The following is a 27,226-nucleotide window of genomic DNA, read 5'->3' on the forward strand; positions in this document are numbered from 1 at the left end:
GTTTGCCGAAGTCCATCCCGCCGAACGAGTATAAATACAGCCATGAGCAGCGAGCAACATGAAGTTTTATTGTCTACTTTTTAGTATATGATCTAGTCAAAGAACAGTTTTCTGAGCTTTTATTCTATTAAGTTTTCCATCATTATAAGTTAGGACCGTTACCGTCGAAGTTGTAGATTACCTTGCAGATTTCCACGAACGAGAGAAAGAGCTTGGTAGTTTACTACTTTACTAGGATATCTGTATTTCCCACGGCCGTCATTATTATTATTATTATTATTATTATTATTATTATTATTATTATTATTACCGTTTATTCACGGATACCATTTTCAAGCAAGACCAGTGACTGCTATGTCTTTCGCAACCGACCCAGACAGTGCTGGCAATCGACCTACTGATCAAGCCTCTCCTTCACTCCTTTTAAACACCACAGTATAACAGCTTGGACGATGATTCTCTTGGAAGAGCGTCTCAAATCCGCAATGGTCCAGTGGCTAGGATCCGACGCTCTCACCGTCGTGGCCGGGGTTCGATTCCCCGTTGCGGAACTTTTGCTTTTGCTATGGTCTACGAATCCACCGGCAGTTCACAGCTGTCTTTCATTTTGTTGAAGCCATGCCACTGTTTGTTTAGCGAGATGGTCTGTATACTACACTGGAGGGCTGTGCTAGGTTTTATAGATGATATTATCAATAAATCGGTGAGCGTGAGGTTTACATATTACTTGTTGTAGCCTATGATGTGCTCAATTAATCAAAGTTAGGGATCACTATAAAACTTCAAATGCTCTGAATCAAGTACTGCTGGTATATTCAACAAGGATGCAGTGGGCTGTACCACAGCTAGTAGGATTTTTGCCACTAGGGGCCGACAAGAATTATTTATCTATGTTGTGTACAGATGATAATTTCCTAGTTATATCACAAGCTTAGCTAACAATGACACTCCATATAAATCTGCTGCTTGGAGAGGAATATAGAAACCCCTGTTGCTGGATAGGGAGAGATAGGAGTATTGACTGTATAGCATATGAAAGTTCTTGTTGACATATTGACTAAGATGGTAATCATAGTAACTCACAAATATAGTATAAGATGCACTTTAGTAAAAGAAAGAAATATCTAGAATCTGCATTTACTAAATAGGCTTTGTATCTCAAAGGAATATTGTGTTTGAAATGCACAGCGAAACCGTAAGAGTCCCCCAGCCTAGTCCAGTCTTAACTGGATGGCCTAGATTTCTAACTCAGGCAATAAAGGGGTAGAATATGAAAGTATATTGGAACAAAATCCTCAGCCAGCCATTGTAGGTCCATATTGCACGCAAATCTAGTCTCAACGTGTCAAAGTATTCATACTGATTGTGATGTGAGGCAAACAGTATAATCTATATTTAGATGAGGATATTCTTAATATACTGTCCCTGGCCTTTTAGTACCATATTAATATGTACTTTTAGCGTTAGCATCGACTCACTAGTTTCCCTACTACCATGAGTTTGGTTCCCTTAGTTTGGAAATAGACAACGAGCGCATAGCATAGTGGTCGATGACTCGGATCTGTGTGTAAACATATTTTAATCCTGGGACTAAAGAATACCGGATGAGTAGTGCCCATGTAACGGTGGGCTTACTGAAAGGTGCAAACAGCAGTCTTGCTGGTTTGTCTATGGGCAATGCCGGAGATAGGTGCGCAATGATTATACGATCTCTTTTCATATATCCCCCATGCCTTCAGTTTCCACTCCACATTTTATAGAAGCACGGTCAGGAGTAGTATGTTTGGCACCATAGTATCTCTCATTGGTGCATTATTTTTCGTATCAGCGTTGTAAAGTAAACTGAGGCATTATGCTTGAAGTTTTAAAAATAAGAAGTGAAAACTAAGCAGTTAAACCGATAAAGAAAAGGAAAAGGGTTCTTCAGAAAAGAGCTCAGCTTCACATAGCTGGGGGTTGTCAAGGCTGGATTTTCCTAACACAGTGACTTGCTGATTTCGGACTAACCATATAGTCCATCTACTAGTGTCCAACTGATAGCCTCAGCAATAGCAGTTCTAATCAGAATGTACATCCACTTGGCTGAGCGGGTCCTGATGGTTTTGTATGCGACAATGGCTGCGCTTATAATGAACACGGCGACCGCCACCTCTGGCAGGATGATTCACCGGCGTGTACGAAAAGTAAATGGCAGGGTCCACTGAAGATGTCATCTATGGGTTTGTAGATTCAAGTGGGAGGAGGCAGTGTCACGAGGGAAAGAGGACAGCGATAGTCTGGGTATTCCACAGCGATGCTTGGGGATGCCAGTGGATTTACATCGCTTGCATGCTGTGCACCCAGATCGGATGAATCAAAGCACCAGACCGGCAGAGGTGCTTAGGCATGGTTGTTCACCAAATGTAACTGTTGGTAGAAGCATTCCTGAGGTCAGCTCTGGCTCTTTATTTTCTAGGCAGTGTGGCACAAACAAACTGGTCTCGCACGAGCCAAATCTGTCGGGTTACCCTGCCAAAGAGCTGGAAGGATAGAGTGAGATAGAGTTCTTGGCCAAAAGTATTTTGGAATAGCATCCAGCCATTACCGAGTGGGATTGGTCAGGGTTCTAAAAATATCCAGGGCCAAGCCTGATCGAGTTCATGCATAAAGCCCAGCAACCATAGTTGTCGATATGTGGCATTCAAGCCATTTCGGTGTTTTGGATAATGTTCTTTATTGCAGCATAAAACCGCACTTCATACATCACACCACTACCTCTCGTGACCAAGTATCCCCTAACTTCATTCAACGGCAAATGTCAAAACGGCAGATAGTGAGCTACAATGACTTGTTTTCGGAGACGGAGGAGGCAGGGCAGGCGGGTACGTCCGAACCAGCCCCCAGCAGCGTAGAGGAAACAGCCCAGGTCGATATTTCTGAGATCGTCTCCTGCCAAGGAACATGGGATGACAGCGAGCTGATTCACGCATGGGACAGCACAATCGCAGATTACCGCAAGCAGCATGCAAACGTTCTTGGCGATCAGCAGGCGGCCGAGGAGCGACGCCAGACAGAAAGCAAGGTGGGGGAGTGGGAGGCAGTGGAGGACATTGAGCAAGTGGATGCGGGTCGGACAACCAAGCGGGCACGGACAGAAAGCGCAAGCGAAGGCCATGGGGAATCTCGGTGCGAATATGGCGGGTGGCAAGTGTCAAACCCAGAGCCACCGGCGTCAGGTACGTTGCGGGAGGAGGGGTTGGCTGGTCTTGAGTGTAGGCCGTCTTCTGCAAGGAAAAGCAGTGGCTGGGTTCAAGCTATGCGTGACTGGGGCCGGATTAATGGACAAAGGTGCATGTTCTACTTGTAGAGGATGACGCATTGTACCGGCTCAACATGTCGTGGTACTATGCGGGATACTACGCAGGATACTACCAGGTAAGAATTCGGAACAGCGAAAGAAAGCATTGCATAAAGTGAATGGTTTATTTTTCACTGCAAGAATGCAAAAACTTGGCAGACCAAAAAAAGGGGAGGTTATATATGCAGTATATCGGAAGGGGTCGAACAGCAGCACGAAGAGGGTTGTTCAGGCTGACATTCTTTTTGTAAATAATTTGAGGTGTAGGCATATCGACACGGCAAGAGCCAAGCCAACACAGACTAACAGGGCTCGCGAGGTCAGGATAGTTGGTGCCTACTTCGCCTGGCAATAGCTATGCTTTGCCCTCCTTCTTCGCCTGAGCCTTCTACAGAGAAAGCAGACAATGTTTAGCTAGAGAACCATTCCGCGCTCAAATAAACCCCTCATGCGACTTGTCTCGTTCGTCTTTACTTACGGCCTGCTTCTGGCGCATAATCTCCGCATCGTGCTCCTGCTTCGACTTGAACGATATACCGTCTTCCTTCTTGTTGCCACCGGCCTTGGCCTGCTTCTTCAGGTTCTTGGCACGGGCAAGTTCGCGCTGGTTTCCACGGGTCATGGTGTTTGCTGAAAGTAGAGTGTATTCAAAGGAGAGGGGAGTGAAGGAGAAATGGGATTCGTGCCGTTCCCAGGCGGACAAGGGGGCAGAGCACGCTTATATTTCCAGGCGGTTCTGCAAAAATTCGCTGGCGGGGGTGGCGTGAATAATTAATCCACGCGTTGGCACGCAAAAAATTACATGATTTTGGCCTAGCCCAGGTACTCACAGATCTTGGCCAGCAGCTCGCTGTTGTAGTCCTGGGTGATCTCCCAGATCATGACACCGCCCAAGCGCTGGCGCAGCACATAGTCGGCCTTCCAGCTCACTGACACGGGGTCGTCAAAGGTAATCAGCACGCGCTCTTTTTCGCTGTACAGCACCGGTGCCTGGGCGCGGTCGTCCCAGTACGGTGTATATGATGAATTGGCCAGCATCTGGTCTGCTCTCAGCGCCTTGTAGTCAAAGACGCCATCCTCCCACGTGCCCTTGGGGACGCCCGAGAAGGGACATCCAAGGCCTGGCACTGGGCCACGGCCCTGCTCGTGCTTGACGTGGGCGAATCCACGGCCGTAGAAGCCGATGCCAAGGACAGCCTTCTCAGGAGGCACACCAGCGCGGATGTAGTCAGAGACGGCCGTGTCACCGGTGATGCCCGAGGAGGCCAGCGATGACTCAAACAGGTTCTGCTGGTGCGCAGTGGTGGGTGACCAGGCACCAGCATAGTCGTATGTCATGATGTTGATTGTGTCAACAACGTGCGCGATGGCGGCGAGATCCAGGTGCCTGTAGACGCTGCGTGCGGCTGACGTCGAGATGCTAATCTCGTAGCGGCCGAAGCGCGGGGGCGGCAGCGAGTCCAGGTGCGTGCGCAGATCGTACAGCAGGTGGGCGTAATTTGCCGCATCGGCTGGCGAATGCGGGTTCCCCTCCATGCCGCCCTCAACGGGGTGCTCCCAGTCGATATCGACTCCGTCGAACTGGTACTTTTGCAGGAACTCGCCCACGGACCGGATGAACTCCATGCGTGACTCGTACGCCGACGTCATCTTTGAGAAGCCGGCCGACCACGTCCATCCGCCCACAGAGATGATGGACCGCAGATGTGGGTTGCGGCGGCGCACCGGGCTGGCAGGGTTGTTGAACTCGCCAAAGCTGCCCTTGACGTCACCAGGCTGGTACTGAGTGTCGGGCCACGGCTTCTCGACGTCGGCCCAGGGGTCGCCTAGCGCAATCTTATTGTTCACGAGGTTGGCAAAGCCGTAGTTGATGTGAGTCAGGCGCTCGACGGGGATGTCGGCGGGGTTGAACTTGCGGTCGTAGATGGCCCATGCCGGATAGTAGGCGATTTTGCGCGGGCGGTGCATAGTGCCGTTGTTCGTGTAGGGGATGTATAGAATGAGGGAAATGAGGAAAAAGGACACAAGAGAGATAGTTGCTAGCTGGGGTCGGGTCAAATTGGTTGCGGCATTCATTCCCAGAGGCGACAGCTTGGCTTAAATAGGATGTTAAAAGAACAGAAAAAAAGAAGCAGGGTTGTCTTGGCAAGCAGCAGTGCCAGCATCCTATTTATAGGCTGGCGCCAATGCCGCGGGCTTCCATCAGCGGCAGTGGCAGCAGCAGGGCTGGTGACATCACCTGCAGCTGCTCAGGGCGGCAGAACGAGTACCCGACAAGGCCCAGCGCCGAGTGCAGCGGGTCAGGGTAGTCGCCGGGCGTCTTGCCAACGCCGCCAAACTTGCTCTGGCACGTCATCAGGAAGCCGAAGGTGCCGTCGCTGTCAATCAGCTCGTGGCCGCCGAGCATCTCCACGGCCGCGCCGACCCAGAAGGCATAGCACGCATCAGGGACCTTGTTGACACGGCCGTTGTAGCCATCGTTTTGGCGATACAGCGCCCACCGCAGCACCCGGTCCGTCGGGATAGCATCCAGGCGGCCCATCAGCGCCAGGCTGGCCACGCAGCAGTAGACGTGGCCGCCATGGGACTCTTGGAACGGCACCTGTGTGAGTCCGCCGTCATAGCACACGCAGCTCTGGATATACGCAACCGCAGCCTGCTTGTCGACCCCAGACCAGTCGCCCAGAATCTCGGACACAGCGCACGCGCAGTAGATGAATCGCGGGTCGCGCTCGGTCGTGTGCGGGTGGGGCGAGAAGCAGCCGGATTCCTGCTGCAGCTCGCGCATGACGCCGATAATTGCCTTCTTGTCGACCCGCTCCAGCGAGTCTCCCAGCAGGACCAGGGCGCTCAGTGCTGAGTACGTGGCTGCCAGGTTGCCGCAGTTGGCCGGCATATACTCGATCTGGTCGTGTGGGCCAAACATACTGCTGCCGCGGAAGCCGCGGTACTTGGCGTTGCTGTTGTCTGCGTTTGCTGGCACCTGCTGCGCATAGATCCACTCGATGATGCCGTGCCTGTCGTTGCTGGTGAGTGCCTCGTCGATAGCGCCAAGGGCCGCCAGTCCCACCAGACTCAACTGAACCAGCATCATGCGCGTTGCGTCCAGCGACTGCATGGCTGCTGGCAGCATCTCGAGGCAGCGCTTGAAGTAGCGGATGTGCAGGTCCCGGTTCAACATGCCGACAAAGATTAAGAAGAGGAAGAAGAAGAAAAAGCACGGGTTGTTGTGGTGCAGCGCCACTCGCCCGGTTTCCGATTTACCTCGTAATCGCCATCAAAGCGCCTGTTCGTTGTGGGTGCTGACTACTTCAGCTCATGCTTTATTGTCCTTTGTGCATTTATCAGAGACGCTTGTGCTAGGCCATGCCGCGGCTGGCCAGGAACTCCTTGACACGGGACCGGTCGACGGTCTGGATAAAGTACTCGCCGCCGTTGTCGGTCCAGCTGACGCACTGGCTCCAGTACTGGTACCGCTTGACTGCCAGGATGCTCTCGGGTGCCTGCACGTTCCGGGCATTGATCTTGTAGTCGGGTGTCACAAACGGCTTCAGCGAGATGATCCGGGTGCCTTCCTTCAGATCAAGGAACATCTGCAGCAGGTTCTGGTTCAGTGCGCTGTCAAACGCGTAGTTGTTCACCAGGAGCACGTCGGCTTTCGGCAGCAGTCGTGTGATCTCGGGCGCCTCGCAGAAATCCCCGCGCCAGATGTCCACTTGCCCGTGACTGAACTGCAGCTGCCGCATGCGGTTGCGGAACTCAACTGCCTGCCGCCTGGCGAACCGCGCTGGGACCTTCATGATCTCGATGCCTGATGCATGGCAGCCGGTCTGCGCTGCCACCTGCAGCACGACGTTGCCGATTCCGCAGCCAAGGTCGATAAACACCGAGTCGTGGGTTATGCCTGTCCGCTCAATGAACTCGCTGATCAGCATCGGCAGGATCTCGCCATACACGTTGTTGGAGAATGCCTTGTACTGTCGCAGCAGGTCCACCGTCGGCGCTACCACGCGGTTGTACGTCTGCTCCACCACGTGGATCGCCAGGTCAGCCGGGATCTCGCCCGCACCAAACCGCATCCGGACATTGCCCTTGGTCTGCTCGGCATCCAGCAGCGCGTTAAAGTCTGCCACGGCCTCAACAAAGTCCTCGCCGTTCTTGCGATTCCGCGCCCGCTCCAGCCGCCGCGCAATGCCGTTCTCCTTGTCGCCGCACACCCGCTGCTCAAACGACTCCGAGTCGACCAGATAGCTGGCGATCATCGATACTGTCAGCATCAGGTCATTAACCGGCAGGTACTCGTCTTTGGCCTCGGCGTCGCGGTCGTAGCCCTTGGGCATCAGCAGCGAGAACTCCTCGGTGGCCCCCGGCGCCGGCAAGTGCAGGGCGACCTGCACCGGGTGTGTCTTTCGCGACGCTGCCCACGAAAAGTACTCTCCGTAGACTGTTTCGCTCAGACGGACCGCATCCACCGAGCTGACCGCCTCCGTTGCATTCCCGGCCACCGGCGATGCTGGCGCTGGCGCCTCGGCAACCTTGAGATTATCTAGGCTTGCTGGGACGCTGCAGCTGCGCTCGATACCGCCTGCAGGCGGACTACCGCTGCTGCTCTTCACCTGCAGCCGCCGCTTCGCCGCCCTCTGTGGTGGCGACTCGTCGAACCCGCGCCGCTTCGGCGTAGGCGACCCAGGCAGCGACCCAATGCGCTCCCGTCCACGGCTGACAGTTGCCGCTGAGTCGCGCGGGCTGCGCCTGCTCGTTGGGTCGGTTGCATGCGATGTGCGTCGCCGCTTAATCTCGCCACCGCTAAGCGGCGACTGCGCATGCCTTACAGGAGACACGCGCTCGGTGCTCGTCTGCCGCACTGTGTGTGGGTGGCTGGACCGCCGGGCGGTGCTGGCGGTGGTGGTGCTGCGGCCTACTGATGCAGGCACATTGGTTGTTGACAGGGGCCGTCGCCGCTCGGTACGCCCGGATTTGCTGACTATCCGCTCCTCGATTCGGATGCTCACGGTTGGTGGGGCGGCTGCCTTGCTGCTATTTCCAAAGAACAGATCCATTATCAAAAGGTAAAGTGCCTGCAGAGAGCGTAAAAGGGGGGGGGGTCAAAAATACAGAAACTACGAGTAAAAAAACAGCTTTTGGAGAAGCAAAGGGAAGAAGGGAGAAAATCGGGCGGGAGCGGGATAAAAAGGGGGCAAAATTGTTCCCCCACTTGGCGCACTTGCGTGATTGAGCAAATTTCTGCTGGGACACATCTGGTTACAGGTTGGCCGCAATGAACGCTGCCAAAATCATCACCGCGCCAACATAGTACGGCAGCCCAACAGCAACGCCCTTCCACAGGATATCGCCGGCCATGCTCAGCGGGATGGTCAACGACAGCCCCAGCGTCACCACCAGCGGCGAGGTCATCAGCACCGCCATCAGCCACAGGTAGTCCGACAGGAACGTGCCGATGAGCGCGTTGACAAGGATCATCAGCCAGAGGCTCGCCGACCCCGGCAGCGCAAACGTCTCAATGCCCAGCCAGTGCAGCAGGAAGAACCCGGGCCACAGCAGCACAATGTTCGCCAGCCCGACCGACCCAAAGAACAGCGACGAGTCGAGCCTTGACTCGTCGCCAATCTTCAGCTTCAGCAGCGTCGTGTAGCAGCCGTACAGGAATGCGCTGCTCAGCGCCAGCAGGTCGCCGAACCACGCCAGCGGCATGGCCTGCACGCCCGCCGGGTCAGCCCCGTAGTGCATGATGCTGTACACTCCCATGATGCTCACCAGCACCGCTCCCAGCCGCATCGCGTTGAACCGCTCCACGCCTGCAACTGCGCCGATCGCCAGCGTAAACAGGCCCGAGGTCGCGCACAAGATAGACGAATTGGCCACTGTCGTGTATGCCAGAGACGCATTCTGAGTGATGTTTGCTGCAAACCACAGCATGCAGAAGCTGACTCCCAGCTGCACCGTCTCGCGCACTGTCAGCTTGGCCTGCAAGAGTGGTGGTGCGTGGGAATGCTGTGCCGGCTGCCCATCGCTGACTAATGGCGAGCCCTCCTCGCTTGTCTGCGAGCTGAGGCTCTCTTCGCTCGCTGACCGCTTGCGCTGGCCGATGCGGTCGTGCGAGTGCCGCCGCGAAAAGTACGCCCCGACCAGGTAGAACGAGAATGTGCCTGTGTTCAGGTATGTGATGAAAAACGGGTGGTTAAAGTCTTGCTCGCCAAACAGGTTGCTGACCAGGAACGACGAGCCGACCCAGATAAACACCACGCAGAGCAGCAGAAGGAGGCCCACTATACGCCGCGACGACAGTGCTGAAGCCATAGGGAGGGATGTCGCGCAAAAGGTAGAGAAAAATCTGTGTGGCAGAAACGGAGCAGAAGAAAATTTTACAGGCTGAGCCAAAATGCCGTTTACCGTGGCGGAAATGGGGTGAAGGCTCCCTTCCTGCGGCCAACGGGCGTGGCGATCGCTGTTTGGTACTTGTGTGAGCATTTGGAGCCTTCAACGCGCGGATTAGCCGATTATCGCGCCAGGATCAGCCAGATAAGTGAAGGCCTGCCTGCGCCAAACCCCTCGCTTTTCGAATTCAGACCTTGTCTTCTGAACCGGGTCTCTTCAATTCAGCCTACATTCTACAATGTCTCTCGCACGCTTCATTAAGTTCTCGCTCAAAAACTCGCCGCGCCAGAACTTTGAGATCTACCGCAAACTCGACGACGCAAAGTGGGGTACCCACGTCGGCACTGATGAGCTCGGCAACCGCTACTTCATGAACCCGACTGAGCGCTACGGCCGCGAGCGCTGGGTCATCCCCGCCGGCAGAGCCGTTGATGTCGATGCCAGCAGGATTCCGCCCAGATGGCGTGGCTGGCTCCACAAGGTCACCGACGAGATCCCCAAGGCCACTGCCGAGGAGGACGCAGAGTACCTGTGCCGCCCCAAGTGGATGGCGTTCCCGCACTACGAAAACTACACTGGCACCAGGAAGGCCTATGTCACGTACAACACGGTCAAGCCAAAGTACGAGAGCTGGGAGCCCGCCGTTGCTCCGCGCCAGTAGGGGGGTGATGCTTGGGGGTTTAGAGAATAAAAATGGTGACTCTGTGACTGCTGGCCATGTACAGTGTAGAGGAGGGGACTGGAGGCATATTCATCTCGTTTGGAGAGCATAGAGAAAGGCTAAGAGAGCGTTAAAATGCAAAAGGGAAAATGGTCAATCGTCATTATCGGCAATAAGGTTCAGGGCAAGACTCAGGTCGCCGTTGGTGACCGACAATGCCCTCAGGTTCTTGTCCTGGTCCAGGAACCCCATCTCCTCGAGCTGGTCCAGCTCGCTCTGGAAGCGCTGGCGCAGCGACGCGCGCTCGGCCTCGGAGATTGTGTGTCCAGGGGCTGCTGCATTGGCGGATGCCTGCTGCACGGGTGCCGGTGTGGCAGAGGAAGATGCAGAAGCACTGGGATTGGTCATGTACATGCTGCTCATCCGTGGCGGCTGGCTGCTGCTGCTGCTGCTGGATTCCGCCAGTACTAGGACGGAGCCCTGGTGGGAAAAGCCCAAGCGTGTCCGATGGCGGGTACGACGACAGTCCCAGCGGGTTCTGCGCCATGACGTTGCGCGACGCCTGCTGCTGAGCCGAACTGCCTGGGCTCGAGAGATTGAGCCGCGCCAAGCGCTCGGCATTGCGGGACACCTGGTCGCTTCAGCGACGCGTGCAGGCCCTGGCGCGCATATGCCGGCGGTGCCGACGGCCTGGTAGGGGCAGCAGCAGCCCTGCTGGGCCGGCGTGCCCACGGGTTGGGCAGCGGTGATGTATTGATTGAGCTCTTGTCAGGAATCGTCACGCCCAGCACCCGCGCCCGCCGTGCGTTCAGCGCATCCAGCGACTGGTTCGGGCCGTCCATGGCAGCGCGCGACAGCGGCTCGTGGAAGTTGTTGTAGACGCGGCGGATCTGGGCCAGGCCACCGGGCATGGCCTCCAGGTTTCGCCAGCGCTCGGTCGTTGCTGCGCTGCAGCTCCTGCATCAGCATCGGGTTGGACGCAGCGCTCATCGTCTGCCGGAGCATCTCAGGGTCGGTTATCATGTTCCGCAGCTCGGGGTTCTCCTCCATCGCCTGGCGCAGCTGCGGGTGCATGTTCATCATGCTCTGTGCAAACTGCGGGTTGGACATCATCGTCTACAAGTCGCACGGGAGATATGCATGTTGGTAGGTGATGGCGATTGCAAAGGGATTGCGTGGCCTCATCCAAGGTGTCGCTTCTTACCTGCAGTATCGGGTTGTTCATTGCCTGGGCGGCCGGATTCCGGCGCTGTGCGTTGGCTCCTCGAATGCCGCTGACATCGCGTGCGGCAGACTCGTTGTTTGCCAGCTGGAATGAGTCGTAGCACCGAGTTTTGCTCGATACCTACTTTTTTTTTTCCTTCACGAGGCGAATTTAGAGCACGGCGGTATATAGAAAAGCCCAGGCCAGCTCCCACCCCTTTCATCACTCAGCCAGCTACTTACCGTATGACTCGAGGTTCTGGTCGTCGGCTAGAATTGAGCTGTTGAAGAGCAATCTCATTCGCTGCACCGGCAGCTGTGTGTGCTCTGCCAGACGCCGCTTGACTTCAGAGATGAGCGTGGTTTCGCTGGGCAGCTGGAGGTTCACCAGCTCGCCCGACGCCAGCCGGACCTTGATAACAAAGCTGTCGCTCATGCTCAGGCTGTTTTGCTGTCCTTCTTGACGGTTCTTCTCAGGTGTGCGTGTATACTAGAAGAAAAAAAGCAAGGCGTATTAGAAAAATACAGGACGAGGAGAAAAAAAGAGGTGATGAAGAAAAGAAAAGCGACGCACGAAGAGAGAGGGAAAGACAGCAGACGGGGCACGGCCGTGGAAATTGGCATGACGTCCATTTGTCAGGCCCTGTGGAGCATATCGCAGGGCTCCAAAGTCAAACATGCGCGCCGCAGGTTTCGGGCCCGTAGACCGAGCTTTTTTCTCTTTCGCTTCGTACTATTTTTCTTATTTACCGAGCCCCAGGACCTAATTTCGCAATGAACAACGCTAGCAACCGCGGCAGCCAGTCGAAGCGCAACATCTATGTCAAAGTAAGGGCCTTCCAGTACGAGCAGCCGCAATTCCTTGCATTGGCTCCTAATTGCTTTTTTGCACTGTAGGCTATTATCTTGGGCGACAGCGGCGTGGGCAAAACATCGCTGATGCACCAGTTTGTGCAGGGCCGGTTCAACAGCCAGTACAAGGCGACTATCGGCGCAGACTTCCTGAAGAAGGACATCGACGTGGGCGACGGCCGCGTGGCCGTGGTTTCGTGCTGGGATACGGCCGGGCAGGAACGGTTCCAGAGCCTGGGCGTTGCCTTCTACCGCGGCGCCGACTGCTGCATGCTGTGCTTTGACGTCACCAACGCACGGAGCTTCGAGAACCTGGACAACTGGCGGGACGAGTTCCTGCTGCAGGTGGGCCCGCGCGACCTGGAAAACTTCCCGTTTGTGGTGGTTGGCAACAAGGTCGACATTGAAGGCAAGCGGGTGGTGTCGCAGAAGCGGGCCATGGAGTGGTGTGTGGCCAAGGGCAACATCCCGTACTTTGAGACCAGCGCCAAGAAGGCCATCAACGTCGACGATGCATTTAGGACTGTCGTGCTGAACGCGCTGGAGCAGGAGAGCGAGGACGTCTACAACGACTTCCCGGATCCCATCAGAATCGACGCCGACACTGAGGACGACCAGTCGTGCGCCTGCTGAAACCCATTCTAGAACCTTTGGCTCGACGACATCAATCCCAGGTTTTTTTGTCCTTGACTGCACTAATCTGGTCCCGTGATTGCGTCAATGCCGCGCGCAGCCGAGTGAAGGCAGAAGACCTCTCCAGCTCGGCATAAATTCTTCTCTCCCTTCCGCTTCAGCGTTCACAATTTGCAGTTTTTTTATTTCTTTCTTTCTTCATAATGCACGGCACATTGCAGCTGCCTCCATGGGAGGCCAGCATTGTACAGCAGGTGACGCAGCGCGAGGCTCGCGTCGCGACAGTAGCCAAAGTAATCGAGTCATACAATCGCCTGGCGCTGAAGGTCGGCGACTACGCAGCGAAAACGCGCGACCTCGAGGCACGCAACAAGGACATGCACAACGAGCACGAGCGGCTTCTCGAAAACGTCGACAGAGGCGGCGGTGTGCGAGCCATGCCGCTGGCCCAGCAGCGCATTGCCGACCTCGAGCGCGAAAACGAGTCGCTGAAGGAGGAGCGCACGGAGCTGTACCGCACGCAGGGAACCAATGCCCAGCGGCTGCTAGATCTGAGCGACAAGATGCGGGAGAGCGAGGAGACGATGCGTAGGCAGACGCTGGAGCTCAACGACAGCAGCGAGCAGCTGCGGCGGGCGACCAACAAGACCGAGGACCTGCGGGCCACGCTGAAGGAGAAGGACGGGACTATCCAGGTGTTGCAGGACGAGCTCAGCGCGCTGCAGCTGGAAATAACGCAGATTGAGCACAAGTGCGAGCGGCTGCAGGCAGAGAACGACGAGCTGGTCAAGCGGTGGCTCAAGAAGATGAACGACGAGGCCGACAAGGTCAACGCTGTCACGCAGGAGCTGGAGCTGATCCGCAAAACCGCCGCACTGTCGCCTGGAACCGTGCACGTGCCCATCGAGGACGACGACTTCTTTGCGCTGCCAAACATCAACATGCGCGGCGCATCCGTGGAGCCCAGAGACGTGGTAGGCAAAATCGACACCCGGTCGAACGAGCTGCACTCAATTGCCATCGCCGGGTCTGGGCAGCTGCTGGCGTCGGGCGGCCAGGAGAACATTGTCAAGGTGTTTGACGCCGAGACGGGCGAAAGCATCTACCGCCTGGCCGGCTGTCTGAAGGGCATCAACCACGTCGAGTTCAACTCGGACAGCTCGCTGCTGATGGCTGCGTCCAGCGACAACACTGCACGCATCTGGCAGCTCGACACCGGACGCCAGTACAAATCGCTGTCGGGCCACATTGGCCGTGTGGTCAAGTCGCGATTCAGCCTCGACTCGTCGCGTGTATTCACATACAGCCAGGACCGCACAGTCAAGGTCTGGGATCTGCAGCGCGGGCTGTGCGTGAAGACGCTGTTCACTGTGTCCAGCTGCCACGACATCTCCCTGCTAAACACCGAGGGCTCGCGCATCGTCACGGCCCACATGGACAACACCATCCGCACATGGGACACGCTGACAGGCGCCAAGCTGCAGGAGGCGAACATCCATAGCGAGCCGGTGATGTCGGCGTCGGTGGGCCGCAACGGCCGCTGGATCCTGACCAATTCGCGCGACGGCTCGCTGCACCTGGTGGACAGCTCGACGCTGGACGTGGAGATGACACTGACCGCTCCCGGGTACTGCCCGAACCGCAGCTACGCCAGCGCGTCGCTGAGCCCCGACGAGCGATTCGCCCTGGCTGGGTCCACGGACGGCCGGCTGTATCTGTGGGATCTGACTGCGGGCGGCAGGCTGCTGAACAAGATGGACGTGCACCGGTCGCCCGTGTGCGATTCCGTGTGGAGCCCCAGCGGCAGCCGCGTGTTCAGCGCCGAGCAGCACCGCTATGTGATGATGATGCAGTGAGCGCTGGACCTGATATCCAGCTGCGGCAGTTATCTCGATCTCGCAGCTCCCTTTTTTTCTCCCTCTTACTGCAATACTCGTATCAATTCATTCCTTTTTGCAAATGCTTCGACAGACCCTTGGCCGTTTCGCACAGCGCAGCAGCAGCAGTATTTGTCCGGCACCTGTCCGGCGGTTCTATGTGGCTCCCCCAGCGACCTTTGCCACGGACGGCGAGAAGCACATTTTCCACAAGCTGAATGCAGGGCTCAGTCCAACAAAGCTGGCAGTCACGGACTCGTCGGGCGGGTGCGGATCCATGTACGTGGTGGAGATCGAGGCCGAGTGCTTCCGCGGCCTGAACCGCGTCAAGCAGACAAAGATGGTCAACGCCCTGCTCAAGGACGAACTCAAGGAGATGCACGGCATGCGTGTGCTATGCTCGGTCCCGCCCAAGGAAGAGGCGTGACTGATAATCCCACCCGCCTGCGTCCAAGGAAGAAAATAAAACAACACTCGTCTTGCTCGCCTTTACACTCCGTTTTTTACATTTATTCTATCGGAATGAACTGGATTCGCTCGCTGCAGAAACTGGATGCCTTTCCAAAGGTCGACGTCGCATATCAGGCACGCACGTCCTCTGGCGGGTTCCTCAGTGTCGCCGTCATGCTCACAATGCTGTTCATGTTTTTCAGCGAATTGCGCGATTACTTGCGCTACAAGGAGGACCACTCGTTCACGGTCGACGACAAGGTCGGCCAGCAACTGCAGGTAAACTTTGGTGTCACAGTGGCCATGCCATGTGCGTTTATCCGCGTGGATGTCATTGACGAGGGCGGAACCAGCCACTACATGCGGTCCGGCATTGAGATGCTGCCGGTCTCAAAGACGGAAGCGTTCAAGCGGGCACAGGGCCACGCTGCTATTAACAGTCTCGGCGACATGCATGTGCATGACATTGTTGCCGAGGCACATCGCAAGCAGCGCGGGGCGAAGGCCATGGCCGAGGACCGGACGCTGGAGGGCGCGTGCAAGATTGCTGGCAATGTCCACGTCAACAAGATCTCGGGCGTCCTGCATATCACTGCCCATGGCCACGGCCACGGAGGGGCGCATGTGCCGCACAGCATGCTGAACTTTACGCACCATATCGACGAGCTGTCGTTTGGGCCATTCTACCCGAGCCTGGTCAACCCACTCGACGACACCATGCATCTGGCGACCGAGCACTTTGCCGGCTTCAAGTACTTTATCTCTGTCGTGCCCACGCACTACATTGACGCCAGCGGCCACTACCTGCCAACCAACCAGTACGCTGTCAACGAGTATTACCAGGGCGACATGGACCACTCGCTGTTTGACAGCAGACCGCCGGGCATCTTCTTCGAGTACGGCATCGAGCCTGTCTCGGTTACCATCCGCGAGCGCCGTGGCAGCTTTGTCACCTTTGTCGTGCGCATCTGCGCGGCTACCAGCGGCGTGTTTGTCACTGTCGGGATCATCCATAGCCTCATGTCGGCCGTGGCCGGCGCTCGACGCACAAAACCCCCAAAGTCGTCATCCACCGGCCTGCTCGGCGCCGGCACTGTGACCAAGGCCGACATCGACGCCCCCGATCTCTCTGTAAAGCCCACCCGATCACTTTTGCATTAAGCCTACGAATCATTCATTTCATTGACAAACCAGCCCGTCCAGTGTACCTCTCCCCTTTTCAAAATCCAGCCTGCTCCTCGCTGTGTGTCCGAAGCGGCGGGTAGTCCTTCAGCGGCTCGGTCCGTGGCTCCCACACATCCAGCATGTTGGGCTTGCTCTCTCGCTCGGCCTTCTCCTTCTGCAGATGCTCCTTCATGATCTCTCGCCGCTGCTCTGGCGACCGCATCTTCAGGCCCATGCAGAGCTTCAGCTTGCTCCAGTGCTTGCCGCACCCCTGCTTGTCGCCGTACCGGTAGTAGTTGTTGAGCTGCTTGCCCACCGTCAGACATGAGAACCACTGGTCGAAGGCCTGCGACGCCTTGCACTGGAACTCGTCGTCAGAGAGCGCCTTGTGCTGCTGCCGCGTCGTCTCGGGCTTCTCGTCCCAGTCGATGGCCACGGTCTCGGTCCTGTCTGTCGCCTTGTCTGCCATTTTGCGTCGGAATTGTGCGTAGATAAAAGAGAAAACCTGCGTCCCCTCGATTTCTGCTTTATTGGGTCTGTACAATCGATTTTGAATTTTCGGCGATCAGCAATGGGAGGGGCTGCTCAATAAAAATCTAGGCTGTGGCCAGGGCTGCAGAGGTTGCGCAACGGCAGCCCCCGTCTGTTGCATCCTGGCTTTGCTCTTTGATAGTTTTTGAAATTACCTTCCTTTCTGCCCTCAATCCCACCCTCCCTGCTCTTTGCTTCGCTACGTGTTGATATAGCTATTCCACAGTACCCATGGTGCCACCCAGGCAAATGCGGCCCGCGCCGCGTTACGACACTCTATGCGTGTTTGTTGTTGAAAGCACACAGCGCATGCAGAATCTGTTCCCTGATTTATACGAGACGGTCATTAAGCAGGTCATAACACAGCTCCGCACCCCCGTGCTGGTCGAGCCCGCGTCGAAAAAGGTTCCAGCAACAAAGGCCACGCCATGCGTGAAGCTTGGCGTCGTGTTTTTTGGCGACTACTTTCCGTACTCGACGCGCACATGTAGCTCCCAGTACTTCACCTCAAACTACCGCGAATTCGCAAAGAGCCTAAAGGCCCACAGGTTCCGTGGGGGCGGCCGCCTGCGGTGCGCATCGACAGAGGGCTTGGTGGGTGCCTTGGAGATGCTGGATGACTTTGAAGAGAACGACCCCGAGGCGCATCTGCTGAACGTCCAGCAGAGGCACGTCATTCTGGTCACGTCGACTCCGCCGTATGCGGAAAAGTGCCGCGAGAACGTCCATATGCGGTACGACAACTTTGGACTCGACGATGTGGGCCGGAGAATGCGTGAGATGCGCCTGTCGTTTTCGCTGGTGCTGCAGAGAGGGCAGAAAATCGACGATGTCGAGGCCCTGATGACATCGGCCAACCATTCCACCAAGGCCCCACTGGTGCTGCCGCTGGCCATGTCGCCAAACTTTGACGTGCGGCTGACAAACATCAGCTTGCCCATGGCATCGACGTCAACGCCGACGTCGACGTCGGAGGCGGCACCAAGCGCCCGCCCACAGGCCTCCATTGCCCCAGCCCAGCCTCCAAAGGCATTGCCACAGCCGAGCCAGCCCGTTCAGATCCAGCCACAGCCACCACAGCCTCAGCCACAACCACAGCCTCAGCCTCAGCCACAACAACCACAGACTGCCCAGTCGCCACCGCAGCCTAAATCACTTAAGCACAAGGCAGCGGATAATGCCGATGCACCGCCAGCAGCTACCCCCCCGCCGCCAAAGAAGATAAAAACGGAACCATCGCCGTCGAATCCAGCTGATATCTCGAGCCCGCCAACCGAGGAGCTCGGGAAAGTGCCTGCCGCGCGGTCTAAGAGCCGCCCAAAGAACGTTGCTCGAAAGCCTTCGCGCATCTCAAATTCGCCTGCAGTTGCTGCCAAGCCCATGCCCACTGTGTCTGCTGCAGGTTCGGTACCTGGTCCCACTACCATGCCAGTGTCGAGCCCGTCTAGTGCCGCTACTGCCTCTGTTCCTGCTCCCGCTCCCGCGCCCGCTCCTGTCAGTACTGTTTCTGCCCCTCAGCCGCAACTAACAGCAGCACAGCAGCAGCAGCGTCTGATATATGCGAAGCAATTGCGGAGCAAGGGCATATACAACGAGCAAGTAATCCAGTTGTTTGCTGACCTGATGGTTCAGTTCCACGATCCCTCGCGGACCCCTGAGGAGAAGGCAGAAATTAAGCACCGCCTGGAGGTTTTGCTCAAGAACACCACGCAGCAGCAGCAACTGCAGCAGTTGCAGCAGGCGCAGCAGGCGCAGGCGCAACAGCAGCAGCAGGTTTCAAATCCTGCGCTGTCGGCTGCCATCACTCAGCAACAACAGGCTGCAGCAGTAGCAACCAGCCAACCGCAAGCCCAGCCGATGATGTCACCGGCTATGCAGCCTCAGCAGCCTCAGCAACAGCAGCCTCAGCAACAGCAGCCTCAGCAACAGCAGCAACAGCAGCCCGCTCAGCAGCCCGCTCAGCAGCCTACTCAACAGCCTACTCAACAGCAATCAACACAGCAGGGATCTGTCCTGCCCACAGTGCCAGATGCTGACCGCATGACGTTCTTGACTGTCCTTAATGAACTGGTTGGCCGTCTGAACAAGGAAGCTCACCAATTCATGGGGCTGTCCCCCCACGAGTTTGCGCAGGTCCTTCGTGGTACCATTGCGGCTGGCGGGTTTACTCCAGACCATGTGACTGCTGTTCGTGTATTTGGCACTCTGAAAGCAAACCACGCTCTGGCGCAACGGCAGCAGCAGCAGCAGCAGCAACAACAACAACAACGACAGACGCCGCAGCCACAGAATCAACAGCAGCAGCAGCAACAGGTATCCACACCAACCTCACAGCCTCAGCAGCCTCAGCAGCAAACGCCACAGCAACAACAGCAACAGATCCCACAGCAGCAGACACCGCAGCAGCAGCCGGCAACCACGCTGGTTCAGCCAAATACTCCTGCACTTGCTGCCAGTCAGCCAGCGGCAAACCCACCCCAGGGCACTCAGGGAATGTCGGTTGCGGGCGGAAACCCGTCGTCGCTGGCTATTGCCCAGTCGATTGCGGCATCGACTGCTGTGCCTGTTCCAGGGGCCATCTGGCGCGGCGGCATGACGTGGGCGTCCAAGCAGCCCAACGGCCAGAATCACGAGCTCTCGTGCCCGATCACCGCCCACACCTTCCCAGGCATGAACTACAGCCCCCAGGATGTTATGCTGGACAAGTGGCCCGAGCACTTCAATGTCAGCGGAATTATCGCCGGAACAGACAAGTTTGCCGAGTACTGCATCAACAACGGCATCCCAGCCGTGCGCATTATGTGCAACCCGAACGCCGAAGTCGAGCAGGCAAAGTACTTTGAGGAGTTTGGCAAGACCCTGCGCGAGAGCTCGTACATGGCCCTGGTCCGTGTGCATCTGCAGCCGCAGCAGCCCAACCTTCAGCAGCAAGCCAACGGCATCTTCATCGTCCACTACCGGGGCAATCTGATCGGCCTGCTCTTTCTGCACCACTCGATTCCGCCTAACGTCAGCCAAGTCGTTGCCCAGCTCTCTGGCAGTACGATAGCCACCGCTGCTCCCAGCGCTCCGGCACCGGCTCCAATGTCCGCCACATCGACTCCCACGCAGCAGCTCATGTCCGGCACCAGTGCAATTTCTGGCGACACGGCGGCCGCCGCTGCGGCTGCGCTGACCAGCGTTCAGATGACCCCGCAGGTGTCTTCGGCTGGCCTACCAATGTCAACTATGCAAAGCGCGGCGATGCTGGCACGGAGCATGGGCATCACCAACGCGGGTATGGTGAACTCGGTGCCGCAGTTGATGAGCCCACTGCAGGTCCAGAGCGTGCGGCCGAACATCACCAGCCCAGCGGTCCAGGCGGCCATCCCCAACAGGCCCAGCATCAACCCGGCAGCGCTGCTAACGCTGCAGAGCGCAATTCCGCCCGATCAGTTCCAAAGCCTACTGAGCATGCCCCCACAGCAGCAGAACATTGCTATTGCGCAGCTTCTCCAAAAGGTGAATTCCAATAACCAGCAGCAACAGCAGCAGCAGCAACAGCAGCAGCAACAGGCCCAGCAGCAAGCGCTTTTGCTGCAGCTCCAGCAGATGCAGAGCCAGCAGGCTCAGCCGCAGCCACAGCAGTTCCAGCAGACGTCACAGCAGCCGCTGGTGCAGCTCATTGCCCAGCAGCAGCAGCAAGCGCAGGCACAGCAGCAGCAGCAGCTGGGCAGTCTGGGAGTGAATAATCTCGGGGGTCTCAACTCGGCTCAGATCAGCGCTGCCCTGATGAGTGCCATGGCTGGCGGCCAGCGCAGCGCCCAAGGCCAGCAGTTCACCCCACAGCAGCTGCAAAGCATCCAGCGACTGCGCGAGCAGGTGATGCGGCAGCAGCAGCAGGCACAGCAGCAGCGACAGCAGTGATAGCCAGGTTGCACATGGAGGATGTGGTTCTATAAACATTTTCTTTCTTGTTCGTGTTATGCCAAACTGGAAAACCAACGCGTGCTTTGAAACGCACTCCTGCTTCAAATGTTAAACCGCGAGGGTAGCCCGGGCGCAGGCTGCGGGCCTACATGGCCGGTGCTGCCGGCATCTTCAAAGTAGATCTTGTGCTTGAGGGCCTCGATCCTGCTAGCCTCCTCGGGCATCAGGTAGATGTCATGCAAGTCTTTCACAACTGCGCTGATTTGGCGACGCAGGCCGTCTTGTCCGGTAACACCCATCCCCACCAGGTCCTGCATCACAAACATGACTGCCGAGATGTCGCGCCGGGTGGCCCATGCCGTGAGCAGCATCTCCTCGTACACGCGAGAGTCCAACACCCGCAACTTGTCTATCAGGTCCAGCTGTGTCCGGCAGAGGTTGTAGATATAGTACGCCATGGGCGGCGCCTGCATTTCGCGGGCTAGCCTTATCGCCTCAGCAACCACTGCCGCACTCGGACGGGCAGGTAGCTCAGGCGATGCAGCTGTCGCATCTGCCGTAGCCGCAGGGCCCTGGCCCCCTAAGGCTGATGTGACGAATGCCGCCAATGCGGACACTGTCTGGCACTGCGCCAGGCGCGCCAACAGAATTTGTTCATCCTGGTCCTCCTTGTTAGCATCTACCGGCGCCAAGGCTGCTGCTGTCGCCGTTGCCTGCCCGATTATGCCAGGTGTCTGCAGCAGCCCCTGCTCCTTAGCTATCCGGTCGGCCTTCTGGATCCGCTTTGCCAGCGGCGAGATGGCACTGGGGTTGCTAGTCAGCTTGCGCGCCGAAAACAGCGACACCAGTGGCCCTTCCTTGAACAGGCCCTCAGGGTCAAGGGTTTCATTGATCTTGGAGTCCTGCGCCCGCGACAGCTGTCCACTGGACTCATCCCAGAAGCCAGGTGCTGGACGGCTGCGCTTGTACACTTCAGTATCGTCGGACGCCAGATCAGACAGAATACGCTCGAATTCCGCCATCGGATCATACTTGTCCTCTCCATGCTTGGGGCTCTGCGGAGCCTTTGCTGGCGGCCGGCTCTGATTTGCCGCTGGTCTGTCTGTTGCTGTGCTGTTTGCGTCAATAAGCTTGAAAATATCGTCCAGATCAAAGTCGTCAGTGGTGGGCTGGGCCTTGCGCGAAGCCCTTGGTGGGGTCTGTGGCGCGTCCGGCAGATCCAGCATGTCGAACAGCGAGTCCAGGTTGGGTGCGCCTGCCTTGGTATCTGCCGCAGGTGTGCTATCTGCTGAATCAGCATGCTTATCTGACTCCTTGGCTTTGTCGTCGCTATACGCCCGAATCGCCTGTAGATAGTAGCGCCCTTTGCCTCGTGGGGGCTGGCGTTTGGATGCAGCAGCAGCGCAGATCCACGGCCTGGCGTACGAAACAGCAAATGTAGCTCTGGGCAGCATTGCAGCTAATTCAATAAATGCACTTGAAAAATGGAACAGAGGAGAGCTAGCCGCTTCCTTTGCTGCAGCCCGCCTCGGCGAGTCTTTGGTAAGACGATCTGGAATGGAAAAAATCACTCGGACGGCTCGGGCTGGCGATTGGTCGACTCGGCTCATAGGTCAAGTAAGGATGCTGCATTGCTGAACTACCCACAGAACAGTGTATTTACTCGTCATCCTCGGCCGAGGCCAGACCAAACTTCTCCGGCTCGTTGCGCTGACGCTTCTGCGGCACACCGCCGTCGGACGTGTCAGTGTCACGGCGACGACGGCCAAACAGCAGCTTGTTCACCTGCGAGCCAAACATGGACGAGAACCCGCGCACAATGTCCTGACGACGGTCCTCCCAGAACAGCTTGGTATGGCGCAGCTCGGCCTTCAGGTCGTCCAGCTCGCCCAGCAGGTCCTCGCGCGTGCCGCGGATGTTCTTCTTGATCTGCTCGCGGATCTCGCCCATATGCTTTTGGATGTTCAGCTCCTGCTCCTTCAGGAACGAAATGTTGAGTTCCTTGGGGCTCATTCCGCGCTCCAGGTTGCGGCGCAGGTACTTGTCGTAGTCGCGCACAATGCGGGTGATCAGGTCAGACGTCGACACGCCATCAGTGCGCTGAGTCGGCAGGAAGCGGCCTTGATCCTTGACAAAGGCGTAGACATCGTCGCACTCGGAGCTGGCGTACGGCAGGTCGTCGTGGCAGACAAAGTCAATCTACAGTCAAACAATCGGTCAGCCAGACGCTTTCCCTGTGGCCTCGAGTGATCGCCACTGCTGGTTGTGTCGGAGAGATGCGCTGTCGATCCGCTCTGGGAGCGAATACATTGAAGTCGCAATGGACCGACAAAAGCCTGAAAACGTTGAGGACCAAGCAGGGCGCGAAAAGACCAGGATTCTCACACCTGGAGCACACCGGATTGTTTTCGCTTTTCCTTGCCCACGCGCGCACAGATTCGCGCCAGGACCTCCGTTGCCAGAGATGCCTTGTTCCTGGCCCACAATGTTGGTCTGGCAGGCAGCATAAAAGCGTATTTGGACAATGGGCCAGGTTGCAGGTGAGGCACTGCGGCGGCGCTCGGGCATTAAAGGCCCGCATCCCACCCGACACGTGCAGAGCCACACGCGAGAGAACCAATTTGGCATATGAAAGGCAGGCGCGCTCCTTGGCAGCGAGCAGACCCGCGCCATAGACGTCAAGCCGGCAGATGCATACGTACCTCGTGCTCGTCAATGAACTCCTGTGTGATCACCCATGGGGCATCGGTAATGACCTCGTCGACCCAGCGGCAATGGCGCATCGACTCGTACCGCTCGTTCTCTGTCAGCACCGTCTTGCCCTTGCGCGAGTGCGTCTCGGCGTCGTTGCACATCCCGACCATCAGGTACACGTTTGGGAACGACTTCTTGGCCTGCTCCAGGGCACGCGCGTGGCCGTAGTGGAACAGGTCGTAGATGCCATCGCAGTACAGCCGTACCGGGCGGTCCTGCGGCGGCGCATTAATCGGGTACGGCTTGTCTGTCGGCACATCGTACGACTGGTTCACCTCTATCGGCTTGAAGCTGTCGAGAACGTTCGGGTCGCTGTCGCCAAGACCCATCGGGCTTCCCGGATCGTAGTTGCTGAGCGAGCACGCGCTTGACGGCGGCGACTGTGAGCCCATGTCTCTGGCCGCGCCCTCCTCGCTGCTGCTTCTGCTGCTCGAAGTGTTGCTCATCGCCTGAATTTGTGTGGGTATTAAAAAGAGTATTGAGGGGAAGGAGAAACGAAAGGCGCTGAGGTGGTTGCGACAAAATGAAAAAAAAAAAAAGTTGGGGGCTGAGAATTAAAAGCCAGAAGTGCTCCGGGGCAGATTCGCCAGCAGGCAATAGCCGGGCGATTTTTCATCTCCGAGAATCTATTGGCTGGGGCTCCCAGCATAGTAGCTGAGACCAGAAATGCTCCCAGCGACATTGGGGGGTTGGCGACGAACCAGTGCGTGAACGTGGCCTGGGCTCAGATAGCTGGAAAGGACACTCATTGTTCAACCGCTGGACCGCCAACCACCAGGCGACCGGGGGCAGAAGACAGCCTTCATCCAGGTAACTGACACTGGCAGTAGTCTCCAACCCAAAATCACCATGCTGCTCGTATTCCGCTCTTGCCCACTGCGGCCACTGGTGGTTTCCTGAGGCAGCACAACTCTGGCCTTTTCGCTTTCCATTCAACTGTAACTGTTTATTGAAGTGCTTGCCATCGAGACATGTGGAGCCAGATCATTCTCATTGCCGGCGCCTTTGGTCTCGGATACTACTTTGTCACCCGTGGCCAACCGAGCAATGCAAAAAAGCAGGCCGCGCCAGCTGCTGACGTAGAAACCATGGCAGGCACATTCCCTGAGGGTAGTGCCACGCACGTAGAATCCGACCCGCAGCAAAAGGCAGCAGCACACAAGAGCAGCACCGGCAAGAAACCGTCGAAGAAGGGATCGAGGCCAAAAAAGCACAGCAAGAAGGCTGCAAAGACGACCGACGAGGCTGCTACCCCTGCTGGCGACGCTACAAAAACCACTGCTGCGCCAAGAACTCTCGAAACGAAAAAGCCCGTCGTTGTTGTGCAGCCCCTTGCTGCTGACCAGTCACGTAGCCCCAGCGAGCCCGGATCAGACGAGGAGCCAGAGCCACAGCCCGCTGTGGAGGAGGATGTGTGGGAGACAGTTGGGACCGAAGGCTACCGCCCTGAAAAAACCGCATCCAAGCACATTCCGGTACACGAGTCAGCATGGGGTAAGCTGGAGCCGGACAAGGATCTGGGCAAGGAGCCCGAAGCAAAACCTGCTGCCCGAGTCCTGCGCATTGGCGCAGCAGCCCACCCAGCACCTGTGTCTTCACCACGGCGCACTGCACGTAGCTACGAGTACGAGGAGGCGCTGACGAAGAAACAGCGCCAGAACATGCGTAAGGAGGAACGCAAGCGTGCAGAGAAGGCCTATGTAGCCGAGCTGCAGGCACAGCGGCTGCGCCAGCACCAGCGCGGGCTGGTCGAGGTCCGGTCGCGCGAGCAATGGGAGAAAGCAAAGCGCAAGACAGCAAACACCCCCAAGCCTGCTAGTGCAGGAACGAGCAAGGTGAATGGCAAGGCTTCAGTGTTTGAGGACAAGCTCATCTGGGATTAGGAACTTGGGCTGGACCGCGCAGACTGTGGATTCCCTCGAATCGTGGATGCGACAAGGTGTATTCCCGTCGCTTAGTACCGTGCATATTGGGGCTGACATGTGGAGCGCGCTGATATTCGGGCCTCAAGGGATTTCCAATATGTAATTCCGCATGGCTGTTATGTATCCTACCCCATTGCAGCTGTAGTTCCCAGCGCTATCGATCACGAGGTCCCAGAAAGCGTATGCCTTAGACCTGCGACCACTAATGATTGTGCTCCTCTTGTCCTAGGCACTGCGCACTATTTATACACTGACATCCACCCACCCACCTTCCGGTGGCTCCTTCCATCTTCTACATAGCATTTTGCCTATTCATTCACATATGTGTTGTGGAAAAGTGCTTGGAAAGCAAACACACACGAGCAAATGCAGGAGGCTGTTCATTCCCGTATTGCAGATTTGTGACATAAATATACCAAGACTCTTCTTTTCGACCACAGCAATCACCATGTGTCGAGTTCGGTCTTCTTGATTGTCATAGAAATAGCCGCTCTGCTTTGTTGTACCAAATGTTGCAAGAATATCCCTATCACGCTTGCTGCCAAAGCTACCAGCTTCAATCCGCCTAATGGACTTGAAGATGTGGCCCAGCAGCAACATGTGATGTGCGGCGCGCGAGCATGAGGGGAACCTGTAGCCATTGCTATTAGCGACACCGGGTTTCAAGATAGCGAGCATCACATTATTTTGCAGGAACTCTAATAAGCGAATCAGCAATACAACCTCGCCCGTTGACATCATTGCTGCTTGCCAGAAACAACACCACCAGCTGCAGCCCTGGGAAATTGTTAATAGGCTGGATCGCTTCAGCGATGGTGAGGCAAACAGTGACCAGGGCCAGCTCTTTGATACACTTGGATTCTTATTGAGCAGCATCGCGCTGCCAAGATGAGAGATATTTGAGAGGAGAACAGCCTTCTCCAGGGCTTGACTGAGTGATAATACACGTGCGAGCTCACATGGTGAATCGGCAGTCGAAGGTTCCTATCCTGTAACTGGCCATGATGGCCTTAAGCTGAGCAGATTTGTGAACGAGCCAACTGCAGGCATGCCTTAACTAATGGTCATCTTTGGTCCGTACTACGCAGGTAGACCTCCATTTCTTTGGCTGTCAGCTGGATCCAACGAACCGTATCAATATCTGAGAATGGAAAATGACCCTTGCAAATGAACGGCCGCAGCTCCGGGAATAGGCTGGTTTGCAGAATACAAATGCCTACTGAGAAACACCAGCCATTTATGTTCGTCATTTTGAATATGCACAGCTTCGAATAGACTACAGGCAGACCATCAGTGTCGCTGAAGAATAAGCTGTCCAGCGGCCAAGCTTCTTTGAAGTCTACACCTTGTGTTTCCAGACTTGGCAAGGCGTATCACTAGTTCGGCAATTCTGCCTCTATTGTGTCTGCAGAAATCAGCATGAATGTGCCTGCCCTTGCACTGACTAAGCAGCGAGCCAATCGTTGAGTATGCCATACCCTCTGCAATATTTTCTGCAATATTCCCAGTGGCTATATTGAGCTGCAAATTGCCG

At 56.6% G+C, this 27,226-nt stretch overlaps 1 non-coding gene across 1 annotated transcript; it reads left to right on the forward strand.

Moving 5' to 3' along the window:
* Positions 1-479: 479 nt before the first annotated feature.
* On the forward strand, positions 480-551 carry DL89DRAFT_t139. Its single transcript has one exon. It is a non-coding gene; the product is annotated as a tRNA-Glu (tRNA).
* The last annotated feature ends 26,675 nt before the right edge of the window (positions 552-27,226 follow it).

The sequence above is a fragment of the Linderina pennispora genome, assembly GCF_002104995.1.
Source record: "Linderina pennispora strain ATCC 12442 chromosome Unknown DL89scaffold_21, whole genome shotgun sequence".
Taxonomy (NCBI): domain Eukaryota; kingdom Fungi; phylum Kickxellomycota; class Kickxellomycetes; order Kickxellales; family Kickxellaceae; genus Linderina; species Linderina pennispora.